The 14,805-nt window shown below is 50.9% G+C and overlaps 1 pseudogene; it reads right to left on the minus strand.

Moving 5' to 3' along the window:
• LOC144159516 (peptidyl-prolyl cis-trans isomerase pseudogene) overlaps window positions 1-13,009 on the minus strand; it is a 37,085-nt pseudogene extending 24,076 nt beyond the window's left edge.
• Window positions 13,010-14,805: the final 1,796 nt, after the last annotated feature.

Here is a 14,805-nt window from a genome sequence, read left to right on the forward strand (position 1 = left end):
TCACGCTAGGCGCCGGCGAACCCTGCCGGAGCTCCGACTCTAGCCTCATCAACTCGAGCCACTCGAGCTGCCTTACGGCTTCCCGTTCCTGCCTTTCGGCTTCTTCCCTGCGTTCCTGCCTTTCGGCTTCTTCCCTGCGTTCCTGTCTTTCGGCTTCCTCCCTGCGTTCCCGTCTTTCGGCTTCCTCCCTGCGTTCCCGACTTTCCGCCTCCTCGCGCTCACGGCGCTCCTTCTTTTCGGCTTCCTCGCGTTCGCGGAGCTCTTTCTTTTCGGCTTCCTCGCGCTCACGGCGCTCTTTGATTTCAACCCTGGCCTCATTGACTTCCTCAGCCGTTACTTTCTCCTTCCGCATGATCTCAAGGATCGCATGCTTCCGTTTCGCACGGCCTAAGTCAAGGCTCAGCTCCTCGCAAATTTCGATGAGTTCCTTCACTTTAAGGTCCTCCATCGTTTGCACTGGCCTCTTGCTGCTTACCCGCGTTAGAATTCCCTTGCCGCTCCTATACTATCGAGCTACTAGTAAGGCACGCGCAAGTAATTCTCTACGCTCCTTTGTTTACCTCTCGGCACTAGCTCTGGTTTCAACACACTCTCTAGGCATGAAACAATCAAAGCTATACACAGTGCTTTACGCAGCCCTTCTCTAAACTACTATAACCTGTGCTAGAGAAGTCTGGTGAACTGAGAGAAAACGTCGAGCGCTTACCACACCAGGTAGTAGCCGTTGCCGGTCGATCCCACCGCTGCCACCACTGTTGGGAAAGACTATCCCACCGCTGCCACCACTGTTGGGAAAGACTATCCCACTGCAGCCTCCAACTGTTGGGAATTGCTATCCCAGGGCGGTCGCCAAGGTTGTGACTCGCATCCAGCTCGTCACCGATGGTGGGAATCAGCCATTCCGCCGCTGTCACCGCTGTTGCGACTGGCCATCCGAGCGCAGTCACCGGTGTAGCGACGTTGCCTCGCTCCGTCCGCTATCGACGCGGCGCAGAGCAGAGCGAAGAAGTTCTCCAGCCGACGAAAACTCAAAGTAACATTTATATACAGTATGTACAGGGTAAGCGAAAGTTACATAACTCGCACAAAGGCGACAGCACCCCTTTCACTCGGTGCTTCCGAAGAGACTGGTGCCGGAGAGAAGCCGCCGAGGAATGCCGACAATGAGAGCCTCCGCGCTTCTTTTATAGCCCGGGAAGTTCGTTGTGGCCCCGAGAAGTTCGAAAAGCTCCAATCAGGGCTCTCGCTGCCTGAAGTTTGAATTCCGACGAATGGTAGCGAAGCGGTGAGTCAGCTGCGCCGCCAATGGGGAAAGGGAGAGCGATGCCGCCGCCGTCTCCGTGACCTCGCCTCCGGGCGTAGCGACATGCCCTTGTTTGGGTCGTTCTCCGCTGAGAGATTCGGCCGCGCCGCAGTGTTTCGAGATGCAGGAGTCGGCCGCGCCGCAGCGACGAAAGGGAGAGGCGTGACTCAGCCTCGCTGTCGGCGCGTCGCCTCGTGCAACGCCTTTGGGCCAGGCGCTCTGGCACAACATTACGCTCGCCAGATATCGGCGTCGACGCAGCGCGAGAAAGCATCGCAAAGCGGGCAGCAGCGGTAGGGTTCGGGTTTCTGGCCTCTTGGTTTGACTAGAGACACCCCCGGCAACACACCCCTCGAACAAAGCACGCCGAGCAGCAAGATCCCGCCCCATTTATAACCAATACCACCACCTCCCATGCACCCGATATATGGATGCATCGCCATACCCCAACAAATCTGCAGAAGCCGCCAGCGTGGTCAGTGCCAGAGGAGCTGAGCTCGCAGCAGTGACTGTTTTCACCAACTCCACTGAAACAGTTGAAGAGGTTGCCATTGACCTTGCCGCCACAACAGGCTAAGACTTTTTAACCATTCTTACTGACTGCCAAGCCGCTTGCAGGAACTACCTAAAAGGACGCATTTCACAACCCGCCTTGAAAATTCTACAACAAGCGAAACCACTCCCAGAACTGCAAATAATTTGGACTCCAGGTCACGAATCCCTCGGGGACGAAGCGGCACACGCCGCTGCCCGCGCTCATTCACACCGGGCGGTTTCCCACGAGGGCCACGAACCCCCACCGGAAGCAACAGTTAAGCCCACCCCGCTGCAAACATACGCCGAAATACTCGCCCACTACAGGAACGTGCGTCGCAAATACCCATTCCCCCACCCCAACCTCTCTCGTGATGAAGCTACTACCTTCCGGCGACTACAGACTAACTCCTACCCACATAACACCCTGTTACATGCCATGTATCCCACCCTATAGTACCCTGCCACATGCAAATCCTGGCGCCAACCAGGCACCCTGTACCACATGGTATGGGAGTGCCAGCAATTCCCTACCTTCACCCCTAACCCCAACCCTACCTATGAGCAGTGGGTGGAGCTGCTGACCAGCTCCGACCTTCCACACCAGCGACGATTGGTGGAGAGGGCACGGATGGCCAGCATAGCACAAGGCATCACAGACTAAGGAAGCCTCCCACCGGGCGGGTGCCCTAACATCAGCACCTGCTCTCCAATAAAGTTTATTCATCATCTAGAGTCTTCGCGGTGACGCCTCAGAGATCGTGTACCCCGGTCCCCTAGTCATATTTTCAGAAGGAAACCAAGAGGAAAATGACTTGAAAAAAAAATATGGAGAAGATTGAATCTTGAGGAAGCGGGGACTGAGAATTATAACGAAATGAAAGTACGTGCGAAACATGCAATGAAGGTTGTTGCGGAGGAGCTAACTGTACAAATTAAGCCTGTGTTGGGAGGAGGGGCGTAAGTGGAAGGGGGGGGGGGGGGAAGGGGGAAGGCTCAGGTGTGCAACATAGGGCAAGACAAAATTGTCGGTTGCACCAGATTCCTTCAGTGCTTGCACTAACCAACCAACTCTCGATCCAAGCAATCGCGAAGGATATTTGATTGCTCGTATTTCTTAAGTTGTTGACTTTCCTTCATCGTGCCCAGCGACGCAGCCAGGACGTGGCGATTGTACGAAGATGCACATGCGGCCCCGTGTAATAAAACTAAAAGAACAACGGACGAGTAGCTTTTCGAACAAATTATGCAAGAAATAGCACAGTATATGCAGGCATTTATTTTATTTGCCTAACTGTTAATCAGGTAAATCTACGTTTTTTATTTCATCCTCCTGTAAATTAAAAGCAATATAAAGGAGTATTCCGTTGCGCACATAAATAAAGCGGATAGCCTTGTGTTCATTTTCTTTCTATTTTATCATTTTTTGTGTGGGCGTCCCACGAAGTTCTAAGTAAAGAAATATTTGAAGCTGATAACCTAAATGTTTTGCTTTGGTAGGGTCATCTTTCAAGGTGGAGGATGAGTAAAGAAAAGGACAGGGCGACAAAATTAACTCCATAACAAAAAGATAAACACCAGGTACGTCACCCACTTTCTATCATTAGGCATTCGATCTGCTGAGTGGAGTGCTGCCATCCCGGAAGATGGTCGGGGGACCGCACGATAATTGAGGTGGGCGAGATGGGCAGTTTCTGTGCTAGTGGAAGCGTTCTGCTGAGTGCTTTGTGAACATTACTAGGAAACAAATGTCAAAGACTTTGCGACAAAGGGCAGGACGCCCGGTGTCGTATACAAGATTTTTGAGCCGAGTTCCCCTCCACATGCATTGGGGAGACGAAAAATCTACTGGAACGAGTCAGGCAGCGCAACAACGATTCCGAGTCAAGAGGTCCAACGAGTCAGAAGGTCCAATATTGGATCTCTTGACTCGTTGGATCTCTTGTCTCGTTGGACCTCTTGACTCACCGTGGACCTTTTAACGCGGCTGAGTCGAGTCAAAGGTCCAACGAGTCGAGAGGTCCAAGCTGTTACAAATCCCCGCAAGCTCACGGGTAAAGTAAAAGAACCAAGGACAGACACCCAAGCTTTCCAAGAAATCCGAAACCCGAGACGCACCGCGGAGCGCCTGCGGGGGTTGGCCCAGATGGGAGAGTTTCGCCCTTCCCTGTGAAGAGAAGATTTGCGCGGAACACTCTGCGTTGTGACCTCGGCGTAGAAGTGTTGCTTCTATACGTGTGAAAATAATATAGTTTTTTCATTCTATTTATCCCCCTACTCGATCTCGTGCCGACGTCGTTGTTTTATGTAATTCAGTCAAAGGAACCGATAGATACATAGGCGCATGGGCGTCCGGAAGGAATGGGGGGGGGGGCAAGGGTGGGCAACTGCCCCTGCCCCCTGGAGATTCGGATATTTTTATGCACTCAAAAAAGCTGCACAGCTTGGTTGGCTAACTTTGCCCTGAAGGACGGAAGAGAGGAGAGTACGACACTGGCGTTCTCTCCTTTGTCCGTCCTTTAGCGCAAAGTTTTTTTTAATTATGTACGTGAACCAACTAGCCCAACAATCCGCGCTACTCAAATGATTAGCACACTCAGGTCCTGCGTATCCGTATGGAACGCTTTTAAGGACTGCGGCCAACATTGCACTTTAGACACTGACTAACATTGCCGGTCATGTGACGGCAGTGAAACAGTCTGATTGTGCTGACTGTTGAAGATAGCGACAATTCTAAAAGGTTTGACTTTTTTTTTTGTTTTTTTTTCTAAACTCTAGATTTATGCAGTCTTACCGCAAGAAATTAAGTTTTCGGACAAATTTGCAGCTACATCTAGCAAAAAATATTCACCGCCACACTTAGTAGGGCGAGTGTAACATCCTCCCGTGCCGTCCCATCACCTTGTACACCCTTTCCTTCGAAACTGCGAAATGTCGGCACCACCCAAGCCCCGAAACAAAACCCATAAATCAGCCCTTCAAAACGCTTGTACGCCTGTACTGCATTGAAAGTCAGGGAGGCCAGTAGTATCCCTATTGTGTGAGCCATTTCAACAGACTTCACCTCACATGTCATCTCGCAATTTCCCCAGAAAAACCCGAGGCGCCTGCAGCTGCTATTCAAGATTGACGGAATCCAGTTGTATACATGTGAACGTATTGTGCGTGTGCTGGTGATCAGTTGGCGTGAGTCGAGAACCCTCACGCAGCGAGACTGACCACTCTTTACAAAATGACAGTAACTTTTCGCATTTTCTTTATTAGCTTTAATTCTGTTCGGTAATAAAATCCAATGTATATTCTCCAAGTCTGGTTCTAATTCGCTGTTTGTAATTTTTGTAACCACAAATAGCGCCTTCTTGGTGCTATCCAACCGTACACCCCCCCCCCCCCCCCCTCCTCCGCTAATGGATGCCCGCACTTGCAAAAAGTTCCACGGACGCCCTTACCGATAACAGAAGCAATGAAAGCACACACAAAGGACAGGCAGCTACTGTTACAGTGGGAGCAATTTTCATGTCACTTTGTTACTCTTTGCGGCAGCTGAAGTCAACCCCACTGTCGCTTTTCGTGCGGAAAGACTGGCGGTCGAGGGGAGACGGAAGATAGAACAATCAGTAACCATCACAAGCAGCCATTAATCGCAATGTAGACCCGAAAATCTTAAACGACCAAATATTACATAGGACATTTTAATGGATCCAGCCATTCTATAAAATGAGCTGAAGGGGTTCATTATTAAAAACGGCTGAGGGGCAAAATATAAACGGAGAAGACAAAAAAGCAAGGCTCGTCGGATCTCCTGACGCGTTGGACCTTTTGACGCGTTGTACCTCTTGACCCAAATTGGACCTTTCGACTTGTTGTACCTCTTCACTCGGCTGTCACGCGACTATTGGACCTTTTGACTCGTTGTTCATCTTGACTCATTGGACCTCTTGACCAGAAGCGCGCAACAACGACATCCGGCTGCAAAACCGTCGCCCAGTACTGCGAAACATCAGACCGCAAAAGAGACTTCGGTGAAACGTTCTGGAAGCGTGACCAACTGGAGAACAAGATGCAAACAACATAAATCCTTCCCTACGAACTTTCCCACTTGTGTACACGCGGGCACCGAGCTCCACAGCGAGGCGCTTTGTGAGTGACCGGTGATACAACGTGACCCCAGTCACCCCTGAAGAGGGAATCGAGCTGGTTCCCAAACGTCTTGTTCTTGGTTATTACTTGTGGTTGGAAAGGGCGATATTATTTCCTCAGCTACTGGGAAAAGGTTGATTCATCGCCTGGGAAAAGGTTGATAGGAGTCGTGTTGAGCTAGTCGACTGCACAACAACGTCAATGAAATCGTTGTCACCAACATATCGGGATGGTCGCAACCGAACTGTACTGAGCCAGCGTGTGGCGCCGATACACTCAGGCCCGTACGAATCTGATACTAGTTCCTTCTTGTTCACTTCGTAACCTCCTTCGATTCGGATTTCCTCCATTGGCTGGTGGCTGCTTCAGTGGTAAGCCCGAACCTCACATTTTATACTGTGTTCATTTTCCCAAAGCGCCAATGTCAATTAACTTATTTGCAAATGTGTGATGGAATATTTTATACAACGTACGAAAGGAAACGATGACACCGACGCCGACAAACATCCACACGACCAGCCGTGCACTGGCCGCGTAGACGACTCGTGTACGGCCAGTCTCCTCTTTCCCCGCTAAATGTCCCCTCTTTATCTGCTTCCATTCTCAGCAACCAGATAACCATTGAAATAAAGAGACCCGACAATGTATCGATTTCAAAGGTACTGAAATGCTCACCTAGAGAAATTTCCAGCATGCAGTTGCTGCCACAGAGGCTGCCTTTATCGACAAACCGGTAGGCGCAGGCGGTTTTTCCGAATTTCTGGGGCGGTCATTTTCTTTCATATTTTATACCACTTTCCCTGCACAATATTTCCAAATATTGTGCGGGAAGCCCGCCGCGGTGGCTCAGTGGCTAAGGCGCGCGTTGCGCTGCTTGGCCCGAGGTCGCAGGTTCGATTCCCGGCCGCGGCGTCCGCGTAGCTGATGGAGGCGAAAAGCAAAAACGCCCGTGTGTACGAGATTTCGGCGCACATTAAAGATCCCCAGGTGGTCAAAATTAATCCGGAGCCCTCCACTACGGCGCGCCTCATCGCCTGCGTTGCGTCGGCGCGTTAAGCCTGTTAGCACTAGAATCTTGAACCCATTGATAAGCACAACACAAGTGCAGGCCCTAAAATTCGCATGATATGTTTTGCCTTGTACGTTCAGTTACGCGATAAATTAAAAAAAAAACATAATTACCCTCTTTGATAAACGTGATTGTGATATGTCATGAACAACAATCCCAGAAATTCAATTTGGATCAATCAATTAATCAATCAATCGATTTGGAGATAGCTTTTTTTTAAAGCCAGTCTGTTTTCTGTTTTTTTTTTTTGCTTGGACAACTTTTATTTCTCCCCCAGCCTTCTTTCACCAGGCTCTGCCTGTGGTCCTTCAAGCTTCATTTGTTTAAGGTGTGTTTCTAGACACACGAAAATTCATCTGAATGAAGCGACTATTTGTCTTGCATGTGTTGTCTTTAAACAGCCCTATCATTGCTGGCCACTCTCCTCCAGGCCCGCGTGACGTCTGCACGATTTAGTCGGCACAGCGGGCTGCAAAGCTTTCCGAACGCCTCTGGCGACCACCTTAGTGTCGTTTTCTGACGAGGCCTGAGACTCTATCATACTTCCAGTGCTCTTGGGAGCATCCATTCGCTTGGTATCGACAGTAAGATGTGGTACTCTCACGCTGCCGCGTGTCAGCTTTCACTTTTCCCCTATCCCACTTTGGTTTGGCGCATTACACCATGTGCTGCCGCAAGTATATATAGCTCTTGGCCACTTCTTTCTCGGCTGCTAACGGTGTTTTCGTGCTCACGAGCGACACCACGATGCCCCTTACTGTTAGGATTTTTATCGATGCCTAATTCACTGAAAAGGTCGGTGTTGTGTATTCGAGATCTGCACCCAAGTCGGCGTCTGGGGTTCTCTAAACCAAGCTCGTGTAGCTATTATGGTTCAGTTTGCCTAAATAACACACGGCTTCTTATGTTGACGCTTACTTTTCTGATATATTGCCAGTTTTTTATAAATAACTACACATCAGTTATCCTGTGGCTTCATTTCGCATCGCTTGTTGCATATTATGCATGCTAGCATTGACATTTCGAAGCGCACACATTCAGTATCTCTGAAAAGTTTTTTTTACATTAGCTAAATGGAAGATACAAAATTTGTCGAGACCAATCGCTCTTGTCGCGACGAGAGCGATGCCGAGCGACAAGAGCGACAGAACTCGCTTTTGGTAGCTCCAGTCGCAAGTGTGAACCAGCCTTAATATGGTATTAATGGAAGACATTAATACAGTAATCCCTCGTTATAACGACATCGCTTTATTCGAAATATCGCTTTTTTCGAAATTTCTTCTGTCCGCCGGGGCGAGCAGTTAGGCTTAACGGCGGCTCGCCCGCCCGGCGGACGTTGTCCGCCGGGGCGAGGACTCAAACGCATGCATTCTGGCCCGTATTACTCGAAGCGCGCGAAGCGGCGAGTGCAGGCGTCGCCGAGCGGCAGCTACCCAGCGGCGAGTCAGGCTGTCAACACGGCCTGTAAACGCAATCTGGTGTTTGCCGGCAATTTTCTCGAGCCGGTCGTGCTCGTTTCGGGACACGCGACTTTAGACAAATGGCCCGAATGCGTGGACATTGGTCAATAGCGTGGACGCGGCGGTGCACGAACACCGTCACTCGAACCGTAGAATTAGCAGCGTCATCAACAACGGGGCGCCGAAAAACTCGTTTTGCAAACTGCACGGATGCACACCTTAGGAAAAAAATTGCCCAGTGATCATGCATAGCCAATAGTGCAAACCCAGTCAGTTTTCATGATTGCACTGTGTACCCACAATGAGCGGTTAATTTTTTGAGCTCAACAAACACAACCTCAGGCTCAAGCCACGGCATTTCCGGGGCTTTCCAGAGCGAAACTCTCGTAGCGTTCCGTGACGCCCGCACTCAACCATAAAAAATTACACCCATCTCCTCCACAAAACGAGCCCTTGACCTCCCGGTGGCTACCTCCAACACCAGGTTATCGGCGCTGAGTGCTCAATTCGTATCAAGAGCTGAAAGAGGCTCATCTCACAAATCAGTACACTAGACTCGCACAAACGGCGTCCGGGCGCCTTTTGCTTAATCGCCTACAAATCAAACATGAGTGCATCCCAGAGGAGACGTGCAAACTCCCAGAGTTGTGGCGGCACAGGCTCTGGGTGCATCCACTTCCGCGTAACATGGAAAAGCACACTCACGAAGACAGGAGGGAAGCACGCGCTAAGACCCTGGAAAGGAAATACGGAAATGGGCGAGGTGTGTTCTACGTTGATGTGGCACGCAGACCGTCGCCTCTAGGGTTCTTTACTTCCGCTGTAATTCACAGGGACCAGCAAGTCGATGGGCTCTTCTACCGGGCTCCTAACTCCACGCAAGCCGAGGCGATTGCCATAGCGCTCGCCGCCTCGGACCCGAAGTCAAGCACAATAATCACGGACTCTCGCCGAGCCTGTGAAAGCTATTTAGCGGGCACGGTACCACCCTTGGCCTACAGAATTTTAAAACGAGTGGTGCGGTTCGTAGACCCCGCACCTAAAGAAATTGTGTGGTCTCCGGGGCATCAGGGTCTGAGAGGTAACGAGGCCGCGCACGCGGCTGCCCGAGCGCTTACACACCGGGCGCCTCACCCATGCTCTCCCGGCTCGGAGATTAGCAAACCACTTCTGCGGTTTAGAGAAATCGTAAAACATTACTGCGATAACCGCCGGCTTTACCCAGCCCCTACAAAGGGTCTGAGCAAGGCCGATGAGCGAATACTGCGGCGCCTGCAGACGAACACATTTATGTGCCCTGCAGTAGCAAAGCATTTCGACCCTAAAACCGATGGGCGGTGTCTGCACTGTGGGGAGGTGTCCGACACCTTCCACATGGTGTGGGCATGCCAGCGCAACCCTGCGTTATCCCCCAACCCTTCCCTACCATAGAGGCATGGGAGGCAGCCCTGCTCAATTGCTCGGGGCTGGAGTTTCAAAGGGCTCTAGTTCGACGGGCGAGGGTGCCGGCCTTGACCAATGGGGTCCCGGAATAGGGACTGCACCTGTGCGGAGGGCCACATGCCCTAACTCTCTTTTATTCTGATCAAAAATAAAGTTTCACTCCTCCTCCTCCTCCTCCTCCCCGAAGGGAACCATGAGTAGGATGCGGAGCGTCATGGGGGTTCCGTTTGCGTTTCCGTGATGTTGGTTAGCCAAATTTGGTGGAAATGTAGTGAACCCCGTAATGCTCATATATCCTACTCATGGTTCCCTTCGGGGAGATGGGTGTAATTTTCCTTATTGCATGCGTATATACGCGAGTGAGACGAGATTGAAGTGGTATCTAAAGGTAGTGTTTGCGCTGATGCCCTCACTTAATTGCGTCAGCACATTCACTGACGGGGCTGTTGCTTCCATCCTACTTCATCTGGAGAATCACGGAGTCAAGCGCAAGCACAACCGGAGTCAAGCGAAGTATGCGGTCAATCCCTAGGCCATTCCCTAGGGGCATCCTGCCAAAATCATCATCAGAAGTGCTGCGGACGGGGCGACAGCAACGTACACGCCCTCCTCTTCGCAGCTCTGTCTTCTTCTCCTTCTTCGTCTTCAGCGGTTCCCCTATGGGAAGATGACGACGGTGGCGCATGCGCAGGTGGTGTGCGGACGCCGGACCACCGCCGAGGCCGCGGGACATACCCCCGAGCATAAGACGCTCCGCATCTAAAAGTGGCCTTCGCCTCCTCATTCGCTCTCCAGTGTGCGAGCCACTGCTCTCTCTCGCCTTCATGTCAACTCCTCGCCGCCATGCAGCCAGTTATGACATCGCTGCTCCTCCAATGCTTCTCCTGCGCCGCCGTCTGAGTTCAGCCACTTGGGCGCCGACGACGCATGTCTTTGGACGCGGTAGTGCCTAAGCCTGCTGCGAAATAAACTTGAATGCATTAGCGGCGACCACAGTCTTAGACAATGCTTGGTCAAATTGGAGCAGGGGTTGCTCGCTCCTGGCAGGAACTTGAAACAGGTAAAGCTCACTGCCTTTTTTGCACCTGAATAAAGTTTTGCTTCACTGAATACATTGTGTTTTGATCCTCGCAATTGTGGCGCAATTAAAGCTCAATTACTTCAGCTTTTATCGAGTGGTCGCTTATATCAAAATACCGCTTATAACGAAAATTTTCGCCGTCCCGCTGACTTCGTTATAACGAGGGATTACTTTATTATTAATAATAACAATAACACTAGTTTTATTGTTAATAATTGTTTTGTATATGTGAGGGGGTGACAAATTTTATAGACCCCGGGTGCAAATTTACCCAGCAACGCCACTGTTGCGAAGTGCGTCTTCGTTGATCATCTTATCTTATTTTGTCCAGATTTGACGGTAATGACTTGAAATACATTTCGCAGCATGTCAATACTTGCCCGCAAATATTTTTTTCTTGGTAAAGCTAGGGTATTGGTAACTGCAGTTACACAATCGACAATAACTGCTCATAAATGACTTTAACATAATGGCATGGTTAATAAAAACGTGCCCAGCAACGCACGACGACGCAGCGGCTGGTGCGTGACTTCGCCGCTCTCATGCGATTACTCGCCATCTCCTGCGTGTCCGCGCGTTGCCGCCGAACGACGCCGACGCTCGACGACGAGTGATTTCACGTCCATGTGTTAAGGGCTTAAAACAGTTTACAAAACGCGTTGCTCGTCAGGCATTCCAACTTGCCGATATTGCGATAAGTGCAAAGGATTATGATGTAACACCTTGCTAATGAGAATTAAAATTTGGCCTCTTGGGCTTGCACGAAGGCTAGCAGTGTAAGCCCAGGGCTCTTCGACGTAACTCTAGTGTAAGCCCTCATTCACATAGGCGTCACCTTCTCCGTCACGGCACCGCCACGTCGAAAAACCGCGACGGAGACGTTCAACGGAGTAGCGTTCGTACTCGAGCTCTCCGTCAGAGTACAGGGTCGTCTGCATAGCAATCAGTTGAGCCTAAAATTGAGCGTGCTTAATCTGCAAAGTAAAGTAAATGTCTTAGATTTTTACGTGTGCTCACTTTTTGCTAAATTTAGCCGTAAAAATTTGTTTTCTGATTGGCTGGTTTACCACGGGGCATGGTCCCGTCGCGTTGACGGAACGGAAACGTAGAGCTCGGCTTCCCGTCACCAAAGAACGCCTCGGCCTTCCTTGAGACCTCCATGCCTTCGTCGAGAAATCGCCTGAGAAACCGACACCCATGACGAAAGACGGTGACGTGACGGTGACGTGAGCTATGCGGATGATGCCTAAATGTTTGGAAAATATTCTTTAAAACAAACCTACTAGCAAACACGCACCAATAAACAGTAAAACAGCAAACAAAAACGATGTCAACAGCGCAGACTGAAAGGAAAAGAAAATAGAAGCTCATCTTATCAACAAACGCAGGTTTAATGAAAAAAAGAGGAAAAGAGCAACCGAGAAAGCTAATTGCCCAAACGTCCAATCCAAACGTAAAAAGAAGATGCCCGAATTAAGAAGTTCGAAACGCAAAATTCTCGAGCGCAGACCTACTGCAAAATGAAAAGAAAAACGCAGGCGAGCAGCAAAGGAAAACAGTGCAGTTACTAGAAACAACAAAAATGTCTGCTGGCAACGGCTGGAGAGGCTGAGTCCTCGAGCAGAGTCGTTCTCTCGCAGCGCCCCGCAGTCGTTGATGACGATCTTCTTGGACGTCTTTCCGGTCTGCAAGCCGTAGGCCTCGACCTTATTTGAGACCTCCATGCCTTCGACGATGCTGCCGAACACCGTGCGCGTGCTTGCCCTCCAGCGAGCTGGTCTTGACCGTAGTGAAAAAGAACTGCGACCCGTTGGTGTTGGCGCCGCGGCGTTCGCCGTAGACAGAATTATTCCCGGGGCAGTGTGCTTCAGCCGGAAGTTCTCGTCATCGAACTTGTTGCCGTAGATGCACTTGCGGCTGGTCCCGCTGTAGTTCGTGAAGGCGCATGGAAGCCCTGGATGATATCCGCCCTGGCTCATGGAAGCTCGGGATGATCCGGTGGAAAGTGGCGACCTTCCCTTTCTCCCCCATTCACGGCGCTCGGGAGTTCTCCGTTCTGGCCTCCACGTCAGCAAGTAGCTTCATCACGATGCGTTCCAGCGGCTCGTCGAAAAAAAGAAACTCTGGGGTTCGTCCAGTAGTGTGAGCGGTCTATCAAGCCTTTCTCGCTGATATAATTGCGCGTTGGGCTTTTCTAGTCGGCGAGATAAGGCGACGTGGACAACCGTGTTCGATGGCTGCTGCCGGTTCTCTGCGCACCGGCCGAGAACCCGAGGCGCGAGGGCTCGTGCAAAAAGAAGAAAAAGGAGAAGAAGAAGAAGATGATGATGATGACAATGATAATGCCATCAACGTTTTTGGCATGTGCCAGGGCCAAATCACTTATTGAAATTCGTGAGGACTTCAAAATACTAATTTATTTCCAGAAAGAAAGAGGCCTTAAGAGGAAAGTTCGCTATGATATAACCCCCATTACTCATTATTTGTACCGTTCAGCAATTCAAGCGACCTGAAGAAGAAAGGAAAGCTGGAATACAATTATACATATATCCCTCTTTTCATACTCCAAATTTGATGCCCCAATAAATAATATCAGTGGAACAGATAGAGTCAACCCCAAACGCTCAATAGGGTCCTTCTAAAGCAGTTGTCTAGCTGACGAGAATTGGCGACAGGCGAGAAAAAATAATGGCTCCAATCCACACAGTGAAGGTGATTGGACTGAGAATCTGTAAACTACACCCACAACGATTACCCATGCGGCGTCACTTGAATTCACACACGTGGCACCTTTTTTTGCGAGAGTTTGCCTTACGCCATAACAGTTATATATACAACATCACATTTGTTTCACGCAGAAACGTCACCAGAGACCGGTACTGATGGCCCCATACCCACCGCTGTAGATCAGGGGGTCTCCCAGGATGGAGCCCTTTGCCTCGGAGGTGTTGCAGGCGAGAGGTTTGCAGGGCAGGGCAGGGCAGGTCCATAGAAGGTGGATCGTGTCGGCTTCGGACGCAGGGACCGTACAAAAGGGACAGGTGTCCGCAAACGGTGAATGATAGCGGGCAGGCCAAGCGTGGGTCACTGCTGGGGATACGGCCACCCCAACTCGAAGCCTCCGCAGCAGGACCTCCTCCCAGCGAGCGAGCCCACTGGGGAGGTCAGTTGCACGCGGTGGGAAGCAAAGCACGCGTGGCGCGGCGGAGGCTCTCCTTTTCCACCAGCAGTCCTTCTAGGGTGGACACCGGAAGAAGTGGTAGGGGCCGTGGAAGGCCTATACGGCGACAGGCGCGATCCGCCGCTATGTGGGCAGGAAGCATGTCCCGGCGAACCCACAAAACACGCACAAGGCATGGGTATGTGTCCAGGATCGCGTGAATACGTGCCGACATGCTGGTGCTACGCGCAACGCGACGTAGATCACGTATCGCTGTCGTTGAGTCCGTGTAAATGTCCAGTTTCACGCCGGTAGTTACTGCCGATGCAAGTGCTTGGAGACCATCCCGAATAGCAGTAAGTTCTGCCAACAGGCTTTATAGAAGGCGGGGGGTCTCGTAGGCGCAGCTCTGGTTTAATATTGGGTGAGAGGGACAAGCCAAGGCTGTGGTTACGAGGGAGTCGTGTGCCCTGGCGTCCACGAAAGCCTGCAGACTCGTGGCCGCGTCGCAGGCGCCCAGTGACCGCATGAAGGAGGGCTGCATCCGGAGGTTGAGCTCACTGCTACCACCCATCACGCTCTTCGTCTCCCTGTCTCGCTCTTCTCTTGATGAAT

The sequence above is a fragment of the Haemaphysalis longicornis genome, unplaced genomic scaffold (genome assembly GCF_048455015.1).
Source record: "Haemaphysalis longicornis isolate Haplotype H1 unplaced genomic scaffold, Haemaphysalis longicornis Haplotype H1 scaffold_1, whole genome shotgun sequence".
Lineage (NCBI taxonomy): Eukaryota > Metazoa > Arthropoda > Arachnida > Ixodida > Ixodidae > Haemaphysalis > Haemaphysalis longicornis.